Raw genomic sequence first — 14,975 nt, forward strand, 5'->3', positions numbered from 1 at the left:
AGACTGGCATGTTTTCACTGGAGTTTAGAAAGGGGAGTGTGATTTGATTGAACTGCACAAGATCCAAAACTGTCTTAACAAGGTGGATGGGAAAATGGGTTTTCCTCTCGTTGGTAAGTTCTGAACAAGGAGGCATCAAATCAAAATTACACTCATCCATTCAGAGGTGAAGAGAATTTTTTTCTCCCGAAGGGATGCGAGACTTTGGAACTCTACCTCAAAGGTGGGTGCAAATGGGGTCATTGAATATTTTTAAGACAGAGATAGATGGATTCTTAAACAAAAGCAGAAATGCTGAAGAAGCTCAGCAGGTCAGGGCGCACCTGTAGAGAGAGAGAGAGTCAGAGTTCATGTTTCGTGTCCAGTCACCCTTTGTCAGAATCAATAGGGAGTAAATGGGAATGCAATTCAAAACACAAACAAAATCAGCCATGACCTTTTTGAATGGTGGAGCAAATTCAAAGGGCCAAATGAACAATTACTGCTCCTAATTTGAATATCTGTAACATATGGTATAATGCACACAAGTTCACGTCCATTTTTTTGTCTGGAAAAATAGCATCTACCTTCTGTCATAGATAACAAGGTGTAGAGCTGGATGAACACAGCAGGCCAAGGAGCATCATAGGAATAGGAAGGCTGATGTTTCGGGCTTAGACCCTTCATCAGAAATGCGGGAGGGAAAAGGGGCTCCGAAATAAATAGGGAAAGAGGGTGAGACGAATCGAAGATGGATAGAGGAGAGGAGAGTATGGATGGGGAGGTAGGGAGGAGATAGGTCAGTCCAGTGAGGACGGACAGGTAAACGGGGCGGGATGAGGTTATTAGGTAGGAAATGGGGGTGGGGGTGAAGGTAGGAGGAGGGGATAGGTGAGAGGAAGGACAAGTTAGGGAGGCGGGGACGAACTGGGCTGGTTTTGGGATGCAGTAGGGGGAGGGGAGATTTTGAAGCTTGTGAAATCTACATTGATAACATTGGGCTGCAGGGTTCCCAAGCGGAATATGAGTTGCTGTTCCTGCAATCTTTGGGTGGCATTGTTGTGGCACTGCAGGAAGCCCAGGGTGGACATGTCATCTGAGGAATGGGAGGGGGAGTTGAAATGGTTTGCGATTGGGAGGTGCAGTTGTTTATTGCGAACTGAGTGTAGGCGTTCTGCAAACTCTGCTTGGTTTCCCCAATGTAGAGGAGGCCACAATGGGTACAGCAGATGCAGTATACGACGTTAGCAGATGTGCAGGTGAACCTCTGCTTGATGTGGAAAGTCTTCTTGGGGCCTGGGATGGGGATGAGGGAGGAGGTGTGGGGGCAGGTGTAGCACTTCCTGCAGTTGCAGGGAAAAGTGCTAGGTGTGGTGGGGCTTGAGCGGAGTGTGGACAAGGGAGTCACAGAGAGAGTGGTCTCTCCAGATGTGCAGTTGTAGTATGGCACACTGACCTCTACATCGCTGAGGCCAGCTGCCAACTCTCCATGGCCGCCTCCCTCACCCCCAGCCCAAGCAATATCACTGTACCACAACAACCTTAAGAAAACATTACATGTTTATTTGAACAAGAATAACATGCAAGGGTGCGAGGAAAAGACCGTCAAATGGCACTAACTAGTAACGATATGCTAAGTGACCTTCTCCTGCACTACAAGTGGGCAGCCTGCCTCTCTTTTTCTACAACTGTTGGTCCATAAGGTGAAGATTCATTTTGCCTTAGAATAACTGGAATTTGGACAGAATGTCACTGGAACACCAGTCCATGTGGAGAACACTCATCCTTCCCTTCCCACTCCCATCCCTTCTTCTCCCCCATTCTCTAGGTTTCCCTATTCTCTAGGCTTCTACTGTTAACTCCTTTCTACCTTGATTGTGCTCTTGGCTAGCTTCTTCTAAAAAAAATTCTAATTAGTCTTGACAATCCAGATGCTGTGAAAGATCAGTTCATACTACATGGGTGGAAAATTAGAAAGTTCCCAGAAACAGGCATAGGAATCATGACATACTGTTAACCCACTCTCTCTTCTTCTCTTGCAGGCAGTATCCAATCTTCATGCTGCCTGCTCAGTTGCAAGATTGTAACATGTAACCACAGTGTGCTAAAAGGTGCTGCTGAGCGGCTCAATGATTAACCAATATGCCCACTGGCAAACAAGGCCACAGGAATTGACGCCAATATGCCCTACTTAAAGCCAGCCCAGATTTCTCAAATGGGTAGTGCATTCTGGCTGCAGCAAATACTGGAAGTGACTGGCAAGAGTATCTGAGCAATAAAGAACAGTGAATACGGTAGAGCAGAGCATGCAACAAGATTTTTTGACATATTGCGAGAGATCTTGATGTAGGAATAGAGTGATCCTCTATCCGCAGAGCATCAGTCAGCTTTCTAGAGATACTGCAAAGATGATGTTGCATGCCAAATGTCATATCCTTACAAAATGTACCACCAGTCTCACACATTGTTCAATACAACGCCATCCCTCCACCTACTGACCAATAACTTCTGGCCAATCTGACCCATATCTCGTGATATAATTTCACCTCATCCTCACAGTGTTGCAAGCCTCACACCCACATCTCACAGTGTACCCATGTTGTCAGCTATTCAACCATGACAAAGACATTACACCACACTCAAGTGACACTCCTCTCTTTCTCTTGCAGGATGAAGTGCTGCATGATTGCAACCAACCAGAAGGGACAAAAACAAAAGTTGCTGGAAAAGCTCAGCAGGTCTGGCAGCATCTGTGAAGAAAAAAATCAGAGTTTAACATTTTGGGTCCATTGACCCTCCCTCCAGACCATACCAGACCCGAAACGTTAACTCTTTTTTTCTTTCACAGACACTGTCAGACCTGCTAATCTTTTCCAGCAACTTTGTTTTTACTCCTGTTTTACAGCATTTGCAGTTCTTTTGGTTTTTACTAATCAGTGGGGAATGGACACGGTTGCATGTCTGCTATGGAAAGTGCATGTGCTTCCAGAGAATGGTCCAGGCACTGGAAACATTGCTCATTGATCAGTTCAAGTACATTGTGTGTCGCTTTGTGGATCTTGAGGTACATTTAGTATAAAATGTATGTGCTGCTCATACGCGTATGCATTACACTGGAGTGACGATCGTAGGTGGTCAGCAGATAACACTGGCCCCCTTTGGTCTTACATGCTACCTCAAATATTGATGGTACCTTGGTTGGTGCCAAAATACTGGGCACTCACCAACTGGATGCACTGAATATGCACAGTAGCTACATGATGAGAAAGTGGAACCCTTCCCTGTTGTAGTTCATCTTTAAAGTTATATGCAGCACCTGCAGAGATGTGTGTACAGGCAGTGTGCCTTGCACTTTCTGGGGAAACCTGCAATTCTGGACAAGCTGGGGTGTTCATTCTGCTGCTTCCCATTTTTGTAAATGTATATGAAATATATTCAACTCTCTTTCCCTGCAGAGCTTCAATGATTTCCCTCATGAAATAACAGTGGAGCACTGGATGATGTTGGAAGCATCACCTGCAGGAGCCTGGAAGGCGGTCAATGCAAACAAAATCAAGGCCACGTCATCTTCACTGTCACTGACAATGCTGTACTTGTCATAGGCTGCAAGTCTACCTACAAGAGGCAGCAGACTTGCTTGAGCACATATTGTTTCCCAGGGCGAGGTTGGAGAAATGCCCCTGAAGATTCTGAGTAGATTTTGTCTCCTACTGACAGCCTCTCTGTCTCCTTCTTCTATCTTCCAGCAGTTTATCCTCCTCTGTCTCACCATCATGCTGCAGGTCAAGGGGGATGTAGACTAACACACACTCAGAACCAGGACCAAGAGACCTTGAAATCAGCATCAATGCCAACGTCACACATTATTATGTAGATCTCAGTAACTTCATATGACAGTACAAACCACCAAACACTTTTACTAGTTCAACAACAGCTAATAATATCAATAAGCAACTAACCTGAAAGTAGTTGATAATAGTGCTGTGTGAGGTTAAAAGGAGACACTGGCCACTGCATCGAGGTCTCAAATGGCCTCCCTTATGTCAAATCACTGAAATACTGACTGACATCACTATTTACTCAAACAGAATATCAGTCACCCACACCCAGTGCCCATTCTGCTCACTTATCTGAAACAGCATTTAGCATGATCTGCACAAAAAGTGTGGTCATACGGTATAAACCCATTTTGGGACTGAAACAGCCATAACATCAGATGGAGCTCCATACTGAATGTTTGCAGCATACAAGTTTAATGCTCTAAACAGGGGAGGGTAACGGCCTAGTGGCATAACCGCTGGACTATTAATTCAGCATCCCAGGTCGTGTCCCAGGGACATGGGTTCATTTCCGGCCATGGCAACTGGTAGAATTTGAATTCAATAAATATCTGGAATTAAATGCCTAATGATGACAAGAATTAATTGTTGAGAATAACCCTTCTGATTTACCAATGTCCCTGAGGGAAGGAAGCTTCCATCCTTACCTAGTCTGGCCTAGAAGTGAACCCAGACCCACAGCAATGTGACTGACTCTTCACTGCCCACTAGGCAATTAGGGATGGGCAATAAATGCCGCCCTAGCCATTGTTGCCCTCATGCCATGAATGAGAAAAAAAGAGAGATAGCTGCCCTTTTGTTACACACTACAGATTTGTGCGGTTTTACACATGGGCAACCAGCATCAAAACATCCACTACAAAATACCAATTATGTTGTTTGAATCAAAAATAATTAATTAATGCTCTTGAAACCTGAAGCATCAATAACATTTTAACGTAATCTCCTACATAAAAGCCCTATGGGCCATTTTATCCAGAATGAACACAGACTACATTGTTGAAAACTATATCTGTACAGCCAGTGACAAAATCACAGGAGTTTCCAGTTCTAAATTTCTGGGCTATACATTTTGATTTTCTCATGCAAATTTGCTTTTACATCCAGTTGTGCGATCTAAATTGCCACATCTTGAAGAAAAGACTGAAGTGCAATTCAATACTGATAATCTGCATACATTATCTATCACAGTGAATGGAGCCTCATGTAAACATTGTTTTCAAAGAACACGTTTGTAGAAGGGTTGAAATGATGGCACATGGCCACACCATGACAAACGATTAAGTAGCTTAAAGAAATACAATTCACATTTCAACTCTTACAACCTTACTGTGTATCCATGTTACTCATACTAACACAACAGTTTTATAATCAAAGGGAGTCCTAGATGAATCAAAACAGAGGTGCTCATTCATAGACACATGTAATTTGTGATCTTACTTCACATTAGCATGCTTTGCTGCTGTACATCACATGCTGTTCACATTTTTATGACAAAATTGCCACAAGGGACTTTGGTATTTATATTTTTATGTACAATGTCAAAATTAAGAGATATCAACTAATTAACTCCTCAAAGACTACCTTGGCATTTCTTATTGAAAAGCGCTGGTTGTTTAGGCATCTTCCAAAATATAAAATTCTACCGTTTTTCTTGTTTTATTTGAAAGAAAGTCATATGTATAAGAATCCGTGTACAATGTTGCCCCTTTTAGTGTTGGTCATATTAATGGCACTAGAAACCTCACTGACAGTAATGAAATTAATTTTAATGTTGTTTACTTACCCCAGTACCTTGCCTCACTGAATTGACACCATTTTGGCATGACGTTCTTCTCCCCCGCACAATTGAGTCAGTTCTCAGATTTACAACTTGCAGCCTCTTCCCATTTCACTGCTCCTCAGGGTTTTCACCAGGAAGGCAGCAGACTACTGCCGCGATTGTCCACTGTGTTACTGCCCCAGGCCTTGCCCTTCCTTGTATGAAGGAGCAGTTACCCTTGAGCTTGATAGCCATCCACTCCCCTGGCCAACAGGGCACAGTTGAACTCCTTCCCAGCCCCGGGCCTACAGGCCTGGCCATGTTTGAGCTCAGTCGCACTGCCCTTCTTTTTTCTCCCCAAGATAACAGGGCTCACAAGGAACGCTGCGGCCATCACCTGGTGAAATATCACAGCGAGGTGCCAAACTCCATTTACAGCAGAGGCTATCATCTTCCACTTACATGTCCCCAACCCCCACCCTCCAGCAGTGACTTCAGCCATGACCGGCATCCCATCAGCTGAGGTGAGGAGGTAACTTTGCAGAGTAACCCCATTGATCGATAGCCTGAGGAGACACAGGGGTGGGGGTAGTGGCCACAACAAGAAAGGGTGCCACAGACTCTTGAAGAGGCACTACCAGGCAGCAGCTACAATGTTCAGGCTGTCAATGGTTCCTGACTACAATCAGCCCAGAACTCAATCAGCAAAGTCCCCGGGCAACCTGAAGGCCAGACCAGGTGACGATGGCAGATTTCCTTCCCTACAAGACATGAGTGAACCAAATGGGTTTTTCCAAAAATTGACAATGGTCATCAGATTCTTAATTCCAGCATTTTTTAAAAAAAAACTGAATTCAAATTCCACCACCTTCATGGCAGAATTCAAACCCAAATCCCCAGAACATCCTGTGGGTTTCTGGATTAACAGTCAAGCAATAATACCACTAGGCTGTCTAGTTTGCCGGCTCGTCATACTTGTGTTGTGCAGAACTGTATCAAACTGGGTTTACAAATTTTCAATTGACACAGCTTCAGCAGTATTCAGAGAGGTCAGTTCACAATTTGTCCCACCCAATGTGTGAAATGTTTCCTGGCAGTTTTGAGCTGCCTTGCCTTAATTTTGATGTACAGCTTCTTAGTTCTAGGCTCTTTGATCAGAGGACATAGTCTTGCCCAAGTTACCCAATCAAATACTTCAGTCATCTTAAAATACCTCAAATCAGACCTCTTCTCAGGCTTCAATGCTAAAGGGAATAAAAATGTAGACCAATTAGTCTATCTTCAGGTTTTAACTCTTTCGATTCTGATACTATTCTGGTAAATCTCTGCTGCACTCTCTCCAAAGACATAGTATTTGTGTGGTGTGCTCAAAAGTGAATGCAGTATTCCAGATAGATCTGTTCACTGGAGGGCGCAGCGGAGCATGCCAGGATCAGCACCAGGCATAACTGATGATGAGGTGTCAACCTGATGAAGCCACCAAATAGGACCACTTGCACACCAAACAGTCTAAACAGAAAGTGGCAGACAGAGCTAAGAAATTACATAACCAGATCCGATCTAAGCTTTGCAGTCTTGCAGCATCCATTTGTGAACGGTGGTGGACAATTAAACAATTTACTGGAGGAAGGGCACCACAATATCCATGTCTTCAATGACGGAGCAGCCCAACTATATCAGTGCAAAAGTGAAGGCTGCAGCATTCACAGCAATCTTCAGCCAGAAGTGCCAAGTTGAAAATCCATCTCGGTCTCCCCTAGTGGTCCCCAGCATCACAGATGCCGGTCTTCAGCCACTTCAATTCACCCCCCATGACATGAAGAAACATTTGGAGACACTGGATACTAGGCTCAACCATCTTCAGCTGCTTCATCAATGACCTTCTCTCCATCATAAGGTCAGAAGTGGGGATGTTCGCTGATGATTGCACAATGTTCAGCACCATTTATGACTCCTCATACTGAAGCAGTCCATGTTCAAATGCAACAAGGCCTTGACAGTATCCATGCTTGGGCTGACAAGTAACATTCATGCCACATAAATGCCAAGCAATGATCATCTCCAATAACAGACAATCAAAGCACTACCCCATGACACTCAATGCCTTGCCATCACTGAATCCTCCCCTGCTACCATCCCGGGGGTTTACCATTGACCTGAAACTCAACTGGACTAGTCATATAAATACAAGAGCAGGTCAGCTGCTGGGAATACTAGGACAGTAACTCACTTCCTGACTCATGAAAGCCTGTCCATCATTGACAAGGCACAAGTCAGGAGTGTGATGGAATACTCCCCATTTGACCAGATCAATGTAGCTCCAACATCACTCAGGAGGCTTGACACCATCCAGGATAAAGCAGCCCACTCGATAGGTACCACATCTACTTCCGATACCACTGATTCTGGTTAGCAGCAGTGTATACTATCTACAGGATGCACTGCAAAAACGCACCAAAGATCTTTAGATAGCCACTACCAAACCCATCACCAGTTCCAAAAAGAAGGCCAAGGGCAGCAGATACATGGGAAAACTACCACCTGCAAGTTCACATCATGACTCACCATCACGATTTGGAAATATATCGCCGTTCCTTCACTGTTGCTGCATCAAAATCCTGGAATTCCCTCCCTAAGGGCAATGTAGGTCAACCCACAGAAGGTGGACTGCAGTGGTTCATGAAGGTAGCTCACCATCACCTTCTCAAGGGCAACTAGGGACAGGCAATAAATGCTGGCCCAGCCAATAATGTCTATGTCCCATGAGTGAATTTAAAAAAAACACACACACAAGGAAGGCAACAAGAGTTCAGATACAACTTAACTATGTTTTAACTGAAATTTCAAAACAGATTTGAGGGACTAAACGGCCTATTTCTGTCCCCTATGGTTAGGCCTCATTTAAATTCCATCAACAAACAGTCCAAGTGTATTTTGGGGAGGGGTAGCATTGGTGGATATAGAGGGGATCACCAAGGCGGGCATTGCAAGAAAAGTGAATCTCTGTCTGGCTAGAAGCAACATTGTGGATTTTCCGGACTCCACAACATTAATTTTAAGAAACGTTATGTATTCTAAAGTATTATTTACAAGTATGCAATGTGTCTCAGATGCAGGTAGATGTGAACATTTCAATAGCAAAGTTTCCTATAAAAATATAAACAAAAGTGTCATATTTAATACTCAAAAGTTCACTTCTAAAATTTCTAAATTCTAAAAAAAACTGCCTAAGCCATACAAAATATTTGTGAAGGGAAATGGTTGTGAACTGAACTTTCAACAATGATAGGCAGTAACCTATTCTCTCTAAATACACTTTTTTTCCACTTCTAATCATGAAATAAGCCACAATAACAAATGTTTCTTGGCTGAAATTACTGTTGATTTGATCTTCACTTTCTTTCTAGGTTGTTTGAAAATACATTGAAACTTCAATCCTCCTGTTGTTCTTTCACTCCTGATGATACGAACTCAGGGAAATTCTGCAAAACGCACATGCTCAAAATGCAAAAGGAAGTTGCAGTATGTTTCAACTGTCTACCTAACATAAAAAAGAACACCTAATCAAAGCCCAGAGATTTGCCAGAAGCTTGAGCCTTGAAAGTAAGAACATAAAGCAGGCATTAAAAGATAAAATGTAATTCAGTAGGTAAATTTAAATCATGTTTATTTGAACTGTGTGTTTAGGTTTTTGAAATTATATCAGTGGTGTAATTTTTTTTAAATTTTACGGCATTCAGTTTTATAAATTCCCATGTGCACATTTATAATGTGAACTGGTGAGTGATTTACAATAGTAAGGCAATTGTTTTGGACTGGAACAGGTTCAATGGCCCGAAGGGCATTTACCTGTGCTGTAGACCTCTATGGAGCCATATACTTCATTTTCACCAAAATTTGTAACAGAACTTATAGATAAAATGTACTACAGTATTTAACATGGGAAATGAATAAAAGCTGCCTACCTTGGCCTCATTATTTCTAGCCTCTCACCCTGCCTTATCCGAACATTCCTTTGATTCTCCAATGTGCAAGGACAGTCAAAGCTGGGCAATAAATATTGGCCTTCCCAGAGACATAAACATCCCATGATTGAGTCAAAAACAAAATTAAGCCTCATCTGAAATGTGCTTATGGCCATCCTCATCTCTCATGCTGACTGTGTTCACATTTGCTCCACCTTCTTGTTTAACTTCACTTCAACAAAGAGGGAATGTCCTGGTACATGTCTCCTCAACAACCAACACTTTCTCACACCTCCATGGTACCTTTGCATGCAATCGCAGAATATGCAATGCTTGCCCATTTACCTCCATCCTCCTCGCCACCCAAGGCCAGAGTCAAAGCTTCCAGTGAAACAGTAATTTATCTGCAGTTCATTCAATCTCATCTACTATAGTTGCTGCTCACAATGTAGTTTCCCCTACACTGGAGAAACAAAACTCAGAGTGGGTGAACGCATTGCCAATCACCTATACTCTGACTATAATAAAATGACCTTGAGCTTCCAGCTGTCTGCCATTTCAACACACCACCATGTTCCCGGCCATGTTCTCATGCCTGCTGCAGTATTCCAGCAAAGATCAACGAAAGCTGGAGGAACATCTTCCTCATCTTCCACTGAGGTATGTTACAGTCCTCAGAATTCAACACTGAGTTTAACAATTTCAGAACACAAAGACCTCCTCCTTTTTGTTACCCAGCTCCACATGCCAAACTCCTGTTTTGTATGGGTCACTCCCAGCACAGTCAACCCATTCACACTTCTCATTCGCTCCCTGCACAGCATTTATCTCCTCCTTGGTTTATCACTTGTATTCCCTTTGTTTGCCTCTCCATTCTCTCAGCAGCATCTCCGCTCCTTCCTAACCTCACCCTATGTCATCAGTATAAGTAGCACCCATTCCCAGCTGCTTCCGGTTCTGGTGAGGGGTCACTGGACTCAAAACATTAACTCTGGCTCTAGCTCTACAGATGCTGTCAGGTTCTGCTGAGCTTCTACTGCACTTTCTATTTTAGATTTCCAGCATGTGCAGCCCTTTTATTTTATTCAATAGTTTAAAAATTGCTACTAATTATAAAGTCTTCAAGAAGTAATAGTAAAACGACTTGATTTATTATTGTTACATTTACTTAGGTACAGGGAAAAGTTTTGTTTTACATACTGTACAGGCAGATCATACCATACAAAGTAGATTTGGGTAATGGAACAGAGCAAAGAATGAAATGTTACAGCTAGAGAGAAGATGCACAGGTTCATTAAGAAGTTTAATAACAGCAGGGAAGAAGCTGTTCTTAAACCCATAGGTGCGTGTGTTTAAGTGTTTGTGTGTTTGCACGATGGGTGGAGTTGGAAGAAATTATAACAAAGGTGGAGGGGTCTTTGATGATATTGGCTTCCTTCCCAAGGTAGTGAGAAGTATGAATGGAGTCAATGGATAGAAGGTTAGCTAGTACGCTGGACTGGGCTGTACTCATAACTTTGTACTTTCTTACAGCCCTCGGTAGAGCAGTTACCATACTAAGTCATGATGCATCAAGCAGAATGCCTTCTACTGTGTATCTATAAAAATTGGCAGGATCACCAAAGCATTCCACCATCATGATATGATATACGTAGGGTATGCAAGTTACATTGTCTAATTTTTGCTTTTAAACAATCTGGCCAGGGATTTAGCTCATTGTCTCTATCACTGTTTATAAATATAAAGCCTGGTGGTGGGAGATATGTTCATGTATTTAAATGCACATGTTTTGATTTGAATCTATTAAGCTTAATAGAAATCACAAAATGTTAAGTAATTCCTTTATAGCATCATTAAGAAAATCATAAACAGCAACAAAACACAAAAATTAGTCTTAACAGAAAAGAACAAACATTTTTCTTCATAGAATCAGAGAATTCTGGTCAGTTAAAATGAAGATAATCACTCCTTTGTATATAAATGTCCCACACTGTATGATACTTAATCACGCATACAATACTAATAGTAACTGTAGCCAAGGCTCAGCTAGCATCCACAGATTAACAATCCAGGCTATATTCACCCTTAGATGAGTGCCATTCCTCCATTTCATCATTCAGTATTATTTATTTTATTTTTGCCAAATGGACCAATCAGCAATAAAATGCATTAGAAAGATGCATGCAGTCACATTCATTCATGAACATTCAGAAAATAACAAGCTTTTTCTCATACCAGTTATGTTTCCACAAGACACAATTATATCAAGGACAGGTTGAAAGAAATATGGAACACTGCTGTCAAAGTTGATCTGACATAGACTAACAAAAGTTTCTTTTTAAACTTGCTATTATCCTAAGTGATTGATATCTCCTGTTTCCATTCTTATTTCTTCAGCCATGGATAAGATGCTATCTGCAACTGGGTCTCGTGCTAGTCCTGCACTGTTACTGCTGGAGTTCTCCAAAAGTCTAAACTTGAGTAACACCATTTCTAATGAACAGTCAGCAAAATAATCCAGAAACAAAATGACAGATTTTTCACACATAATGACAGAACCTACCTCGACCTTCCCATCACTCCTCTCAACTCCTTTACTGTCTGATTCGCCATGCTGCTTGTCAAGTAACCACTTCCAAATAAGCAGGATTGCTCTCCAACTAAATGTTTTGATGACTGAAACCACTGTCTTTTGTCTCCACTGCAAATTCTATTCTCTGGCCATTGAGTCCATCCCTCTCTGTGGGTCATTGTTTGTAATTGAACCTGACAGCTTACAAAAACAGATATTCACAATCTCAGCATCCTACATGATCCTCTGATGAGCTTCTGACCACATATCTGCAACATCACCAAGATTCCAACCAATTCCATAACAGTGCGCTTTCAGCGTCTGCCCCACCTTCTGCCAAAACTCTAATTTATGCCTTTGTTATCTTCACACTTCACTATTCCAACATTTAGCTGGCCAGCCTCCCATTTTCAACCCTCCACAAGCAGAAACTCATCCAAACCTCCCAACTGTTCTTAATCTCTTCCACTCCTAGGCTCATTGAACAACATTAACTCCGGGTCCAGCAATGTCTTGATTTCTAAATGCTCAGCTTTGCTTTCTGATCACTCTAAAGCTGGCCCCTTATCTTGGAACATCCATGACCCGTTAGTAATTTCTGCCCTACACCAATCTGACCTCTTGAACATTCCGAGTTTAATCACTCCACAGTTGGTGGCCTTGTCTTTAGCTACATCTTCCTCTCCCTTCTTTAAGGTGCCCCTTAAAATCTCTGTTACCAAGTTTGTGATCATTTTTTGTTTATTTATGGGATCTGGGCATCACTGGCTGACCAGCATTTGTTGCTCATCCCTCCTTGCTCTTTGTCACCTATTCAATGCCTTTTTATGAAGAAATTAGTTTGATAGTGCTGCTATGAGATGACTTGGAATGTTTACTACATCAAAGACACTATATAAATATAGCTAAGTTTCTCAGGACCAATTTTATGACATAAAATTATTTTATAAACAAATTTTATTTTTGGCTTTCTCAATCTAGACTTGAACGCACTGAGCTCAATTTCATAACTTAGAGTCAACATCAAATTTGAATATGTTGTGAACTGTGAGAAAGGTAGTGATAGGCTTTAGGGGGACAAGGACAGGCTAATGGAATAGGTGAACACCGGGGTGGAAGAACGAGGAAAGGGAGAAATTCATACAATGATGCAATTACAAAGGAGCTGTAGTAGCAGGGGACTCGTGCACAAATCATCAAAGGTAACAAGGCAGGATGAGAAGGCAGTTAATACTGACATACATGATAGAAAGCACTGGTTCTAGAAATTAGGAAGTTCGGTTACAGGAATCGCTTGGCAAACTGGACGCTGTTGTCTTCTGGGAAGTCAAGGATGAGAAGGGAGCTGATTGCAGTTTTCAAAAATATCACGAAAGGTCTGAAAATTGTAGATAGAGAAGGTCTTCACAGAAAAAAAACGATCAAAATCCCAAAGGCACAGATCTACAGAAGGTGACAAAAGAATCAAAGCTGACATGAAGAATATATCTGTTTATGCAGTGAGTGGTTAGGAGCTGGAACAGACTGCCGACAGGGCAGGAGGTATATGTGTAGGAGAACTTACTGATGAGGGTGAAAAGGATCTACAGGGAAAAGGTGGGGAAAGATAGTTACAGTTTCAGTAGAGATAATGGAAACACTTTGTTATCTAGGTATAGTTGAGTAGCTGTTTTGGGGAGCTAGGGTTAGGCACAGTGGACCAAATGGCCTTCAGTTTCCACATTATCTTCTGGTCACAAGTTTACAAATGATCTTCTAGTTGAGGCAACAGTCACTCATAATTAGACACCGTTAGCTCCCAGAGCTAACATTTAGGAGGGCAGCTTGATAGCTGTGGCGAAAACAAACGCCGATTTAAATTTATGGAAGGTATCCTTTCAGTTCTGGCAGTATTGCAACGTTGTCAATAACAGAATGTGTTTGGAGTTGGGGGGGCTGGTGGAAGGGAAGGGAGGTGGGTCGTTGTGACATCTTTCAGACTGCACATTGTCCCACATCCAGAATGTAAAAGCAGGAAAGGTTTGCAGTTGCCAAGTGTGCGCTGTTGGAGATGTAGCGCTCACTGCTCGCTCGCTGAGGCCCCACGGTATCCCCTCTCGTGGCCCAGAATCCGTCCGAGCTCAGAGTTCCTACTCTCCGACAGAGAGTTGGGAGGCAAACCCTAATAGAAGGGCGCACTGTGTGGACAGTGTCCTTGTGTCATTATAACCAGGCGCTCGATGCTCTGTTTGTTGTCAGGGGGATTCACAAACCTGCATCGGACGCACACAAGTGTCAGAGTTGAGCAGAAAGAGTGAACTTACCCCGCGCTCCGCTCAGGTACTAGTTGTCTCGTCAATGCTGTGCAAGCTTCCTGTCGTGAATATCCATTGACAGCAAACCTCACTGCACTGACAAACAGTGTACAGACACACAGCGGACCCACTGCAAACCCCAACACACAGACACACAACAAACTTCACGAATCTCGTTAAGTTGGATGAGTGACAAGGAGAACAACCAGTCAACGCGGTACATTAGAAACAAGCTAGCGATGAACCCAATGATATTAAAGAGCCGGGCCCGCCTCCAGCCAATCAGCAGAGGGATGTTAAGGCAGGACTGGTTCATGTTCAGAATGATACGGTTTAAATTGTCTCTGAACTTCTGAGCATTTTTCTTTTACTGATTTCACACAAGGAATTACTTGGATAAGTAACGGCACCTGCATAGACAGCTCCAGGATGAAGACGAGAGAAATCAAGCAATAATATATACAGGGACACTAAAATCAGTAAAAAGAAACATTTGGGGACAAGTTTGATCATTAAAGTGATCGTTTCAAGTGTTGCCCGCCTTTTTTCGTGAAAAAGTCTATA

The 14,975-nt window shown here is 42.5% G+C and overlaps 1 protein-coding gene across 2 annotated transcripts in view; it reads right to left on the reverse strand.

Annotated features, from left to right (window-relative positions):
* LOC125449638 (tumor necrosis factor alpha-induced protein 8) overlaps positions 1 to 14,592 on the reverse strand; it is a 140,058-nt gene extending 125,466 nt beyond the window's left edge. For both annotated transcript variants that reach the window (XR_009445573.1, XM_048525500.2), the window contains exon 1: positions 14,421 to 14,592. The gene's annotated coding sequence lies outside the window, so the exon portion shown is untranslated. The remainder of the gene's footprint in view (positions 1 to 14,420) is intronic.
* Positions 14,593 to 14,975: the final 383 nt, after the last annotated feature.

Source organism: Stegostoma tigrinum, chromosome 3 (assembly GCF_030684315.1).
Source record: "Stegostoma tigrinum isolate sSteTig4 chromosome 3, sSteTig4.hap1, whole genome shotgun sequence".
In the NCBI taxonomy this organism is placed as follows: domain Eukaryota; kingdom Metazoa; phylum Chordata; class Chondrichthyes; order Orectolobiformes; family Stegostomatidae; genus Stegostoma; species Stegostoma tigrinum.